General features: G+C 43.5%; 1 protein-coding gene across 1 annotated transcript in view; it reads left to right on the top strand.

The window, feature by feature from the left end:
- CPNE2 (copine 2) overlaps nucleotides 1-13,278 on the top strand; it is a 148,691-nt gene that overhangs the window by 68,862 nt on the left and 66,551 nt on the right. The gene's annotated exons all lie outside the window — the stretch shown is intronic.

The raw sequence follows: 13,278 nt of genomic DNA, 5'->3' as shown, positions 1-13,278 counted from the left end.
TTTAAATTGCAGTCCAGCAAAAGATTGAGCCAAACAGCTCCTGGCACTAATTTTATTTAAAAGATGCACTTTATTTTACTAACACAATTAATTTTTTTATCCTTATGATGGGGACAAGGAAAGTTGGATTCATAGAAACTATGTGGGGGGGGGGCGGAGAGAGAGATGGATGGGAGATGTAAGACCTTGAGCCTGTACCTCTCACAGGTAGAAAAAACACAGTTCTGATTAATGGAAGTCACTCCCAGGCTCTCATAGATCTCAATTGTATTAATTGCTCTTCTCTCTTCTTATTACACAAAACTGCCCTCACATTGACCCTTGCAAAAGAAAACAAAATCATTTTTTTCATGCAAAAACACCTGATGATGACTTGAAATCAATGCCAAGCAACTGTGGGGAATGGTTTTTTAAAAATAAAGATGATCTCAAACGAGCATAGAGGGGAGGAAGGGCTTCTCTCTTCCCTCTGGTTGCTTTCCTTCCCCAAAACAGCTCACGGTTATTTCATTTTTGCTGCTTCACGGAATACACAAAATAGGGAAATAACTGCCCCTCCCCTGGTAGTGTTCTGGCATGGAAAACGTCTTGGGTAGGGAAGGACAGAAGTCCTCACCCCATGGCAGAATTCTGAGCCCATTTGGGCACTCCTTTATTTTTTAGCAAACCTTTCCCTGTAGCGTCTACTTTGGCTCTGATGTAAGATGGTGCAATGGAGCAGAAGTGAAGGGGAAAGTTTACAGCACCGAGAAGCGTTATGAGCATGTTTGGGCCTCTATATGAGTAAGGAAAACCTTGTGTGGAATACACACACACAGTATAAATTACACCAAAATGTTTGGACTTGTGGTCTTTATTGGGGGGTGCAGAATTTGGACTTGTTTAGCAGATGATTCAGAGTTCAGATTTTTTACTTCTTGGCCTGTATCCTAACATTCAGCAGAGCTGGGAGGGTTTCAGGTAGGTAGCTGTGTTGGTCTACAGTAGAACATCAGGATTTGAGTCCAGTAGTATCTTAGCGACCAACAAGATTTTCACGGTACGAGCTTTGGAGAGTCAGAGCTTCCGTCTTCAGTTGGGAGGGAGCTTTCCTCCAACCGAAATGAACACTCCTCTAGTTTAAATGGGAGTGGGCTTCCAACTTTACTGAATGAAGTTGCAGGATACAGGCCATTTGTCTCTAGCCTTGGTTTCTGTCTCACCACACTCTGAAGGTGTGCAAGCAATTCAGCCACGGTTCAGTGTTCTTACACCCCAGTGATTTGGCAGGAAAAACTAAACTTTGGTCTTCCATGCTACGAGCAGTTCTTAGGATTTTGAATGGATGGTATCTAAAATGCTTACATTATTGCAATTTTTAAAAGAAATAAAATGGAATTATATTAGTTTAAAATCATATAGGGAAAGAGATGCAAGAAAAGGCAAGGATGCAAACCATAAGCTAATACCCTTTCTAGTTCAGATTCTTTCACATTCTGCCAAGCCATTTCTGAGATCGCACCAAGGTAAAAGGCCTGATTTGTGAGGATGATAGCCAGCCAGCAGGACTTCCTACCTACCTAGCAACAGGTCTCTTAGCAACAAGTTTTCTTCTCTTGGACTCGGAACTACGCCTTTTCCCATTGTAGATGTACTTGGCTAGTTCTGCAACCAAGTAGAAGCAATCTCAGCTTCTGAAATTACACTTATAAAAATCGGGAAACGGAGAGCTTGTTCCATACTTGAGGACTTCACAAAATATACAGCATGAGGGTTGCTATGGTGTAGTACATATTCGACTGGTAGCCTTTAAACAACACCCCTAGAGTCTACCAGTTGTTGGTGCAGTTTCCTGACACTGTATTACAAAATAAAAACAAAAATCCCAAAGAGTCAGAAATGTGTAGTTTCAAGAACATTCTGAAAAGCATGTTTTTTCCCCCCAGTTTTATTTTTAAAATGCAAGCTCGAATGTGGCTACTGTGGTGGAACTTTGCAAGAAATTTCCTCCTTGTGTATTTGGGTGCATAAACTGCATATGTATGTGCATGTACTTGCACACAATTTGATTGATTGTAGTTATAAAGGACATCGGGTGCACTGTATCAAATGTTCCATGTAGATGTGCCTTGAGGACTGGGCCATGGGTTCCCAATGTGGTGTCCGTGGGTGCTGTGTCACCGGCCAACACCTATCCTGGTGCCTGCCAAGTGTTTTTAGAAGGCGGGAAGGATCAAGTGGGACTTTTGCCCAGCAAGGCTTCTAACTGGCCACTGTAGATCTTAATTAACTGTGCAGATTAAAAGGAATCCTGTTAAACAGAGCTTCTGCCCAAAATGTTGAAGAGTTACTATGAAAGTTATGAATGACTTCACTCCCTGATGTTTTGTGGTTGGCCCCGACTCCTGTGGCAGCCATTTGTGGTTGTGCTCATCACCCTATATCAGAATTCCAAAATTTCAAAGAATTCTGTGGGCTCAAAAAGCTTGATGACCCCTGGACTAGAGAGAGGGCAGATCTAGTGTAATACCTGAGCATAATCCAGTGGTCAGGGAATTCTCAGAAGAGGCATTTCATTTTGTGCATGCAGAAGGGAACTTCTGCATGGTGACAGTATCAACTGATTCTCTGTAGAGGTTCCAGTGTCTTGATTTCAACAAGGACTCATTGAAAGGCAATGCAAGAACCCCACTGGCTTCTCTTGTTGGCTCTGGCAGAACCCTGTATTTTCCAAAATGTAGCTGGTTCAATGCATTTGGCAGTGCGTGCCATCCCCCATTGTTCATGGAAACTGGACCTGTGCTCTAGAGGAATAGCATGTAAATACTAGCTTGTGTTAACCAAGTGGGGATACAATAAGTTTGGGTTAGTCCAAGCAGCTGCTGCGGTCTTTTTCTTGAATTTCTGCCTACACTTCAATCTACCAGGACATTCCATCAAGGACTTAAAGGTCACTGTAGTTCAACAGAAACCTTTCAAAAACAAAATCCAACAGGAAGCTGCTGAATTGGAATTCATATGTAAATTTGACTCAGTCAGGCTGGGATTGAATAGAGACTATGAATGGTTATCTCATTATCAGAAGTAACTGACTTCCTTAACAAACTGATCTCCATATCAGAAGCTACTGTTTGCATCTACTCCTCCCTCCCCTCTCCACCTATATATCTGACCAGTTTCTTCTTGCCCTCCATGCATCTGACCAAGAGAACTGTGATTCTCGAAAGCTTATGCTACAATAAAGTTGGTTAGTCTTAAAGGTGCTACTGGACTCTTTTTGATTTTGCCTACACAACAGCACTGATGTATGGAAGTTTTCCTCTGGATCCAACCCAGTGTTTCCCTATTATGGTGATGTTAACAACCATTAGAGAGATAAAACTTCAAGGAAGTGTGAAGTCATGGGCAAAACTGGGTGTTTTTGTGACCCCTCCCTAGATAAGTCTTCCACAGGTTGTCAGCCTGGGACTTGGAAACCCTAGTTCTGCCCAACCATCTTCTTTTCATGGACCTTCTTAAAACATTGCACTTAGAGAAAGGCACCTTGTGTATATAAGTTTGTGGAGGGACATGGCCATAATATTATTTATTTGAAAATATTTTTGTGTTTAATAAACATGTTATCCCTGAAGACTCAAATCCAGAGTTTGAGAACTGCAAGACTAGATATCTTAGAGCGGAACTACAAGTGACAAAAGGCACAGATTGGACACTTGTCAGCTTCCCTCAAGTTTTGATGGGAAATGTAGGCAGCTTGGCGGAATGTTGGACAAGTGACAGTTGAAAAGTCCATTGGGCAGCAGTCAGAGAGCCAAGCTGCATGACTAGGATGCCTACATTTCCCATCAAAACTTGAGGAAGCTGACAAGTGTCCAATCTGTGCCTTTTGTCACTTGTAGTTCCGCTCTCAGAGGGTATCTCTGAGATGGAGTGCCCATTGGGTAGCTAGAAGGATTAATTTAATATATACATAATAACCCTCTGAAACTTCATTAAAATTGGGTCTTTAATCTATTGGAACTCTTTTATGAAACTTTCCTCAAACATACATCCAGTATTATAATCCATGAGATATCATTGAGTTATAATGCATCTTTTAGATAGCGTTTTAATCTCTTGAAAAGCATTTTCAAGCTTTAGATTTTGATTTTAATTTTTTAAAAATCATTGACTTTTCTCCACCTTGGGAGACACTCATGTGGTACCAGGCTTACTTTTTTTATTGCCTGCCAAACTAAGGCGTTCTTTTCTTTTCCTGAATATTCGACAGCAGATCTTTTTGTTGTTCTTGTTTCGATCTGTTTTATTTCGTTGGGTTTGTTTTGACAGCTTTATTCATTATAAACTGCCTCAGAGGCTTTATTTATTTTTTTTAATGAAGTGAAAAAGTGGGATATAATTGGGTTGGGAGAACATCTGATTTCTTAACCTTCCTGAAGTGAAGCAGGTCTGGATTTAGTTAGCGCCTCGAGGGGAGGCTGTCCCTAATATCCCCTGCTTTGAGTTCCAGGAAAGTAAATACGCAAAACAGGAACTGAGCAAATAAACAGATACACTTTTGTGAGTATTGCAGCTAGAATTCCACACACACCCCTCATAATGTGGTGGAAGTCTAAATAATTTTAAGCACCAATAAATGCAGCATGCAACACAGGAAACAGCTGTTGTTAATTTTAATCCATCTGGATAGTTAATTAGGAAGTTTGAGTGAATGTCTGTTCCTATGGCTAGAAAATTTTAATGGTGTTTGAGTAGCTGTATTATTGATCACAAGTTTTGTCTCAAAACTCTGTGTCCAAGCTCTTATCCTGCAGGTGGGCATGAGCTCCAATTTCCCATGCCAAAAAGGTAAGTGATATAATGAACAATTCTGGACCCGCTTACTTGAGAGGAGCCCCATTATACTCAGTAGGTTTTGCTTCTGAGGGCCAAGCTACACATGACGAATGACACTTGAACAGCAAGTGGATTGAGTGGAGGGCAAGTGAACAGGGAGAAATACACTTGCCGTTCAAGTGTCATTCGTCATGTGTAGCTTGGCCCTGAGTGAATATGCAGAAGCGTCACCCGCCAAAGAGGGCCCTTTTCTCCGCATTTGTGCGGCAATCTGTGTTGAGCTGTGTTTGCTAACCTACAGCAATATTGTGCTTTGAGAGAAATGAGGTGCTCCAATTTAATTTTCTTATGATCTGTCTAGAGAATCCTTCTGATCTGAAATGCAGGACAGAAATAAAATTCATTAATTTAATTTAATTTATTATATTTATATTCCGCCGTCCCCGCTTTCGCAGGCTCAGGGTGGATAACAGAATACAAATATACACATTATTAAAAACACTTTAAAAAACACAATAATCTCATCTACATCTATTACATATAAATAATTAAAAACATTTTTTTAAAAGCAGCACATAGCAAAAGTTTAGTGTATCACACAGCGGTGTTACCAGAGCAAATCCATACCGTAATAAGCATGGCAGCAGCATCTGCGTTCACATGGGGGAATAGTTTAACCCCCCCTCCACGGGGTGGGGGGGAACTGCCCGGCATCAGCCATATGCCTGGCGGAATAGCTCCGTCTTACAGGCTTGGCGAAATGCAAGCAAATCTTGCCGGGCCCTAGTCTCGCAAGGCAGAGCATTCCACCAGAGCATTTTATACATCTCAGGTGATTGTGGTCTTTGATGGTAGTTTCATGCCCAGTATTTAAGATTTCCAGGACTGCAGTCCTCCCCTCTTTTACATGGATTTGTTTGATGCATTTTGTTGGCCTGAGCTCAGTAAGAAACAAAGGCAAACACATACAGTTCACACTGGGATAAGACCAGCTGTGATTGGCAGGCCAAGGGCACGTGCATGCATAACGGACTATGCCAGTGGACCTCCCTGGTCTAGAAAGACCCTATTGTCTATCCCCTTGCTTTTGGCCTTTCAGTATTCTCTAAAAGCTGTTTGGTTCTGGAGGGAATTTGTAATTATTTGCTGACCTTTTCTCCTGCTGGTTCAGACTGATTTTTTTTTTACTGTGAATTGTCACTTTTATTGCTTCTACTAATATATTGCTATTCTTATTATTGCATTCCTTAGTTGTGCTGCTAGGACCTGTTTTGTTGTTAGGATCTTAGTATTACTTGTACCTGTTTCTCAAAGTTTCACTAGCAGGCATCCTTGTGCACTACTGTTGTTAAAAAGGCAGGGAACAAACCTTAATAAACCACCGAGGTTGTATTTTTCAGCTGGATGAGGGCAGAGGGGGCTAGCAACATTTTTTTCCTGTGCCCACTGACCCACATTTTATTCCCCATGTTTGTTTATTTTAAAATGGATAATCTATTTTCACCCCTGAGCCCGGATCTCTTTAACCCACTCCCCTCCCCCCCCCCAGTGTGAACAGCAAGTGGGGCTTGGCTAGAGTGTCCACTTGCTCAAAAGGTCAGGTGACTCATGGCCAAGCTACAAGTGACAAATGACACTTGAACGGCAAGTGGATCAAGTGGAGAGCAAGAGGAGGGCAAGTGAACAGGGAGGAATACACTTGCCGTTCAAGTGTCATTCGTCACTTGTAGTTTGGCCCTCAATGAGCCAATAGGATTCCACTAGTACCTATAAAACGTCTGTCTCAGCTTCTCTCCATGCAATTTATTGAAGGGCTGGTTAAAGGAAGTGCCTCTCTTCCTATTTCCACTGGAAAAGAGTCCTTGAGCCTTTTACTTCAGTCTGCCTAGGAAACAATGGCTGAAATAGCTGTCTTTGAAGGGTAGTAGATCAGGGAGTACGTAGCACTCCTTTAGTGGCTGGAAGTAGCCCGTACTTACTAGACATCAGCAAATATTTGCTCTTTATTTGGGTTTATTTTTGGTAGTTGTTTCTATTTTAGTCTCAGAAGGGTAGTCCCATTTGTTGTAGTAAACAAAAGAGAACTCCAGTGGCACCTTGAAGACTAACAATGTTTATTCCAGTAGGAGCTTCCATGAGTCAAAACTCACTTCCTCAGATACAAAAAAGACTTAAAAACATTTACCTTGTTTTAATAAAGTTGCTGAAGGCAAAGGAGTTGACCAAACAGCAGCCTGGGATCATAAATCTGGTGTCATTCTCTAGTTAAAATATAACGGATGATGAGAGAGGCCAGAGGTTCTAACTGCAAGTGATTAGAACCTCTGACTGCTCTCAGGGCCGAGCTACAAGTGGGGAATGACACTTGAACGGCAAATGGATTGAGTGGAGCGCAAGTGGAGGGCCAGTGAACAGGGAGAAATACACTTGCCCTTCAAGTGTCATTCATCACTTGTAGCTTGGCCCTAAGTTCATACTGGGATAACTGTTGTTAGTCTTTAAGGTGCTACTGGACTTCTGTCTTGTTTTACATTTTAGTTTGCCTTCCTGGCCTTCACTGTTCACTGTTGATTTTGTAGACTGATACATAAATTGTTCATCATTTATACATGTAGTGAATGATGCTGTCTTATTAACACATGATAATGTTGAAAAACCTGCATACCTTTGCCTGGGGAAAATTCAGTGTGATGAAACAAAAAATGGGATGTAAATAAATAATTGTGAGTTTGATTTAGCCAATGGAGAAGTAAAATCAAAATTTGGTGGCTGGGGGAGGGGGGGAGGTCTTGTCAGCTAAGATGAAAATTTGAGAAACGTTCCCTACCTTCTCCTCATCTAAAGGTCACGGTGGGTCTTTTGGCCAGATTGGACCACAGGTCTACCTGCTTTGTTATGCAAATTGATGCCCGCTCCGATTTGTCTGTGCCAAGGCAGGCTTTCATCCCCTTTCCTGATCAGGCATGCTCGATTAATGCTACTTCTTCTCAGCGTGGCTTCCCCCTGCACACAGCCAGTCGCCAATCAAGCAGGAAATTGTACTGGTGGGAAACAGCCCAATGTGCATAATCCCCCCCCCCCCCCGCCTTGGCATTTTAAAGCCAGCTGCAGAGTTGTGAAACTAGTTCACAGTTCAAAGTTCAACAGAGGCCACTCTTTTCCCACCTGGTGCCCTGTATGCTTTGGTCTACTGGTGTGTGTGTGTGTGTGTGTAAAACCATTCCTTGCATTGTATTGCCTTGATCTCAGAAGCTTTAAGCTACACGTAGAGCAGAATACAGTTAAAGGCAGGGTTTGTAGGAAGGGACTTCGTTAGGTCATGTGACAGCCATTCCTATCCCACACAGCAAGTTTGGATGGGCAAGCAGCGTAACCCATGTTCAGAATATCATAAGAAATCCAAGGGTTTATTTTCATGCTCTGTTTTACACATTTCTTGTTGTCAGTCCCTGGCAGGTAGATCCCTCAGCCCCTCTCCAGTGAACACGCATTGATTGCAGTAGAAAAGCTTTTATTAGGATCTTTACAGCTCAGGTCTGAACTCCATCACAGAGCTTGGTAGAAGTGACAAGGCAAAACAAAAAGTCTGTATTATACTTGATTTTCCCGCGTTCCAGCAACTGTTAAGGTTTTGGCGCGCAAGGTTACACGGGGCCTGTGAGAACCCTTTATAGTTGTGGCTAAACAGTGAGCACACAATAATAGGTTCCCAGCGTCTGGGCAAAGTAGCAAAAGCAGGAGTCTGGAGTCTCCAAGGTCGTCTTTAGCTTGGAGATGCATTGTTCTGTGAGATAACATTCGAGGCCCATCCTGGCTAGAGGGTCTGGAGAAATAACAGTTATAATATGGAAAGAACATGGCTAAGGAGATAATGCATCATGTTAGCATTAAACATTCAATATACTGTGGCATCAGTGACAAAACAACCAAACAATCATGGCATAGCTGTATACAGACATGACACTTGTTTTGACAAAAGCATTTCCTCAAGGAGTGTAAACTTACACTCCCTTTAAACTTACTCACCTGCCACACTTAGAGCATTGGGGAAAACATATGGTACAGTCTTCTCATGCTGATTTGAAAGTGCAACCACATCAAGAGGTCTCTGCAAAAATACTTTAGTTCATTTATGTCCCATCTTTCTGCGTTGGAGCTCAAGCTGGGGAATGTGTGAAGTTTCTAAGAGTTGCCTATGCCAGTGATGTACCCAAGCCTGCTTAGCTTTAGCAAGACGATTGGATCATCTATCCTCAGACCATATTATTAGTCCTCTGGTCCTAATTTATTTGCTGCATTTATATCCCACCCTTCTTCCTTCAGAGAATACGAAGTAGTTTATATAAGCTTCCCAGGAGGTCCCTGCACAATTAACGAGCACACCCTTAGGCAGGCTAAACTTCAGCAAGACTTCTGAACTGCATAACTTCAGACTGTCTCTTGTGATTGTAAACCAGTGATTCCCAAGCTTTTTTGGGCCAGCGCCCCCTCAGTTCCATAAATTCATCCCTGGTGCCCTCTACCCTACCTTATAAAAAGCATTATTCAGAATAGCAGTTTGCACAACCCGCTAACGAAGATAATAACAATAAAATTCAAAACAGTAACATTTCAATTCAAAATCTAATTAAAACTTTTTAATTAAATTAAACTGCTATGGCTAGAGTTCTGGTGACGTGTGTACTAAAAATTTTGATAGTTTCCAAAAGATTTCAACACCATGCAGAGGCAGAAACTTGAACCAACGAAGATGTTTCAGTCTAAGCTTTAGCTTGGTCGATTGTAAATAAGTGAACAATGCGCTTGGAGGGGTCCACCTCCTACGCCCCCTGCCACTCTCTTGCCTCCTAGCACCCCCAGGTAATCCCAACGCCCCTAGGGGGTGGTGTTGCCCACTTTGGGAGCCATTGCTATAAACTTTCTGTGCAGGGAGAGAAAGATAGAGAGACTTTGTCACTAAGGCACTTTCAGATCAGTGATCTGCCACATGCACAAGAGCTGGTGTGATATAATGGGGTAGAGTGTCAGGAAGATGGTTTCAAGTTTCCCCAGCAGACATGAAATCACTGGGGTGATCTCTCTCTCAGGGGCCTGACTCCATGTTCTACTGTGTGCGGGTCCTTGTCAAGCTTGCGTCCTGTGAACTAGGAGTTCGCTATTGAAACTTGAATTCCCAGACGCACAGTGGCCCAGTTCAAGTTAGGATTGTGGCATATGGAGGGAGGTGGCTTTAAGAACCCCCTCCCCCTGCAAGAAATGGACCTGGAGCTCATGTTTGCCTCACTGTGGAAACTTGCAGGCTCATTTTGAGGGGGAATGTGCAGGAACGCAGTTCCCCAAAGAGGTCACATGTCAGGTGGCCCCGCCCACCTGACTCTTGGCCATTTGGGGCCCATTTCGGCCTGGATTGGGGCCAAAACGTCCCGGATTGGGCCTCTGATGGGTGGTGGATCAGTGTCCCGGTCAGCAGCGGCTGGATCCTGACCATTTTCGGCCCCTTTTTGGCCATTTTCAGCCCCTTTTTGCCATTTTGGGACCAATTTCACCCCTGAATGGCCAGGATTGGGTCCAAAACAGCCAGGATAGGTGATGTCAGGAGGTGTGGCATATGCAAATCAGTTATGCTAATGACACATTTCTGGTGATGGCAAGGGGCGTGGCATATGTTAATGAGTTATGCTGATGAGTTCCTCCAGCTCTTTTTCTACGAAATGACCCCTGCATGCAGCCCATTGTAACCATAACCATGGAGTGGATTCATGAACAGTGTGTACAGTTTGATTCTCAGCAGGGTTGTTGTGAAGATAAGGTGGGGCGGAGAGCAGAGAACTAAGTATGGTATCCTGAGTTCCTTGGAAGATGGGTAGGGTAAAACTATAATTAAATACCCTTCTAGGATGGTTGATGAGTATCTTGAGAGAACTTTGCCAAGAGTTTGCCCTGCATGTCTGAATCTGCTTTTAGTGAAAGGTGGTTGGACTTTCTGCAACCATCGAGTTTTCTTCAGAGAGTGGGCTTTGCTTTATGATCTCACAAATGACTGTAATTGGAAGTCCAGAAGATATTTCTTCCAGGACAAATAGTTACTGATCCCCTGAGGTTCAGTTTTTTGGTTCCCCTTGTAGCAGTTCGGTTGGGTTGCATAATGACATCAATGTCATTTATAGCCACTATCACAAGACTCTAATGTCTCTGCCTTTTCCACCTGCTGCACTTTTATGTAGAAAGAAGCAACCTTTTCCTTGTCGTGCCTTGTCCTGCCTTTTGACCTTTGGGGGCACAGTTTTCTAACTTCTGTTGATGTCCCACTGTTAATCGCCTTCAGCTGCCCTCTGCTGAATTTGTTGATGTTTTCACATGTGATGACAGTGTCAGGGCTGGAATGCTGGAGGCTGCAACTCTGAGACCAGGCAGGCAATTCAGCTGGGAAGAAGGCAGTCAATCGGGCCAGTAAACTGGGAGAACAGTTGATCTCCCAGACAGGGAAACTGAGCCAGGCCAGAGTTCGAGGCTTTATATTCCCGATTGGCCCTTGGAGTCCCCTGATCTTTGCTTGAGTAGCTAAGGGCCCTAGCTCCTCCTACTGTTCACTCTGGTGGAAGAGAAGTCTGAAAAGACCTTTTACCTGGGCTCATAGGTAAAGTGACTTAGTGTGGTGTACTGGTTGGCATGCCAGACTAGGATCTAGGAGATCCAGGTTCAAATCCCCACTGTGCCACGGAAGCTCACTGGGTAACCTTGGAACAGTCACACCCTTTCAGTCTCACCAACCTTACAGGGGTGTTGTCAAGATAAAATGGAGGAGAGAAGAACAAGATAATTTGCTTTGGGGTCCCCGTTGGGGAGAAAGGTAGGGTATAAATGAAATAAATAAACGTGGGGTATATTTTTTTAATAAATATACGTGGCTTGGGGAGTAATGCTAGTGTCACTGACCCTTGTCCAGTTGTAACTGCAAAACCTGCTTCTGGTTATCCATGTTGCTGAAGTGCAATAGAGAACCGGCTAGTAGCTTCCCTCTTTTGGCTAGCTGTTTTAGTGGCACTGAGAGTCAGATGCCTGCCACTGCCTTTGAATCGCCACGTTGGCTCCCTTTGCAGTCATTTATTTCACTCAGTGTTGTCTGTGGACTTCTTTCCTAGGTCTGCTGCCTTCAGCGTAGTGTTCTCCTCTGTATACGCACTCTCCTCAGATTGCTAGAAATGAACAAACTAATAAAGGATGGCCCGGTTTGAGATCGGGTCGGTGGGGGAATTAAGACTTTTTTGGCTTCAGGCAAGATGGAGGAGCTCAGTGGCTTCTCCTCCCCTCCTGCCATACTGATAGAATAAATGTTTTGCCTTCTTAGGGCTTTTCTCCCTCACTGGCTTGTCTTTTAATAGGCTGCTGCTTTAGGCATTCCCCAGGTAGCAACAGCTTTAATGGAGACATCCTCTCAGGAAAGGAAAAGGCTTTCAGGCAGGCATTCCAAATGCACATTGTACACAGCTCTGCTGTGCACATTTGGCCTATTGATCAAGGCAGCGTAGCCCTAGCAAATTTTGAATCGCACCTTTAATTTGCTGCCTGCTCCACCATTTTTTTTAAGGGAAGACGGTACCTCTTAATTTGGAGCAGTTGGATTCATTTACTGCACTTCTAGAAAACTGATCCTGACTTGAGGCTCAGACTGGAGCAGATTAAGCCCCGAGGGTGGCAAAGCCATCCTTGCTATATGCCAGATCTTAGGGGCCTCTATCTCCAGAAATGCCCACCTCTTGTGCGTCTTATTGGAAGCGACAGCAAGGAGAGTCACAGGTAACACTTGAAGGGATTGAGGTCAATAGAGAGCCATTTCCCCCCCTTTTTGAGTATATTACAACCAGGGCTTTTTTTCAGCTGGAATGCGGTGGAACGGAGTTCCGGCACCTCTTGAAAATGGTCACATGGCCGGTGTCCCCGCCCCCTGATCTCCAGACAGAGGGGAGTTTAGATTGCCCTCCGCCCCTCTGGAGCGGCGCGGAGGGCAATCTAAACTCCCCTCTGTCTGGAGATCAGGAGGCGGGGCCACCAGCCATGTGACCATTTTCTCCAAGGGCAACCCACTGAGTTCCACCACCTCTTTTCCCAGAAAAAAAGCCCTGATTACAACTAATATCATTCAACCCCGTTTAAGCTCCTATCAGTCATTTATAAGTGTGTAAGATATTTTAGAAAACAGCATCTTATTAATATTATAGTACATAGCATAACTACAGAAAGCAGGCATCATGAATAGCAATATTGTAAATAGTTGAAAGTTGTTTTGTGCGTCTTCGTTAAAAACTTGAAAATTTAAAATTTGTAAAAGTATCATTATATATGTACCTTATACAGAGCCCCATGGCGCAGAGTGGTAAGTGGCAGTACTACAGCTCAAGCTCTGCTCCCAACCTGAGTTCGATCCCGGCAGAAGCCGGGTTCAGATAGCCAGCTCAAGGTTGA

This window comes from Eublepharis macularius, chromosome 16, assembly GCF_028583425.1.
Source record: "Eublepharis macularius isolate TG4126 chromosome 16, MPM_Emac_v1.0, whole genome shotgun sequence".
NCBI lineage: Eukaryota > Metazoa > Chordata > Lepidosauria > Squamata > Eublepharidae > Eublepharis > Eublepharis macularius.
Note: the sequence above shows the minus strand (reverse complement) of the source record. Positions and strands in the feature narration are given on the sequence as shown.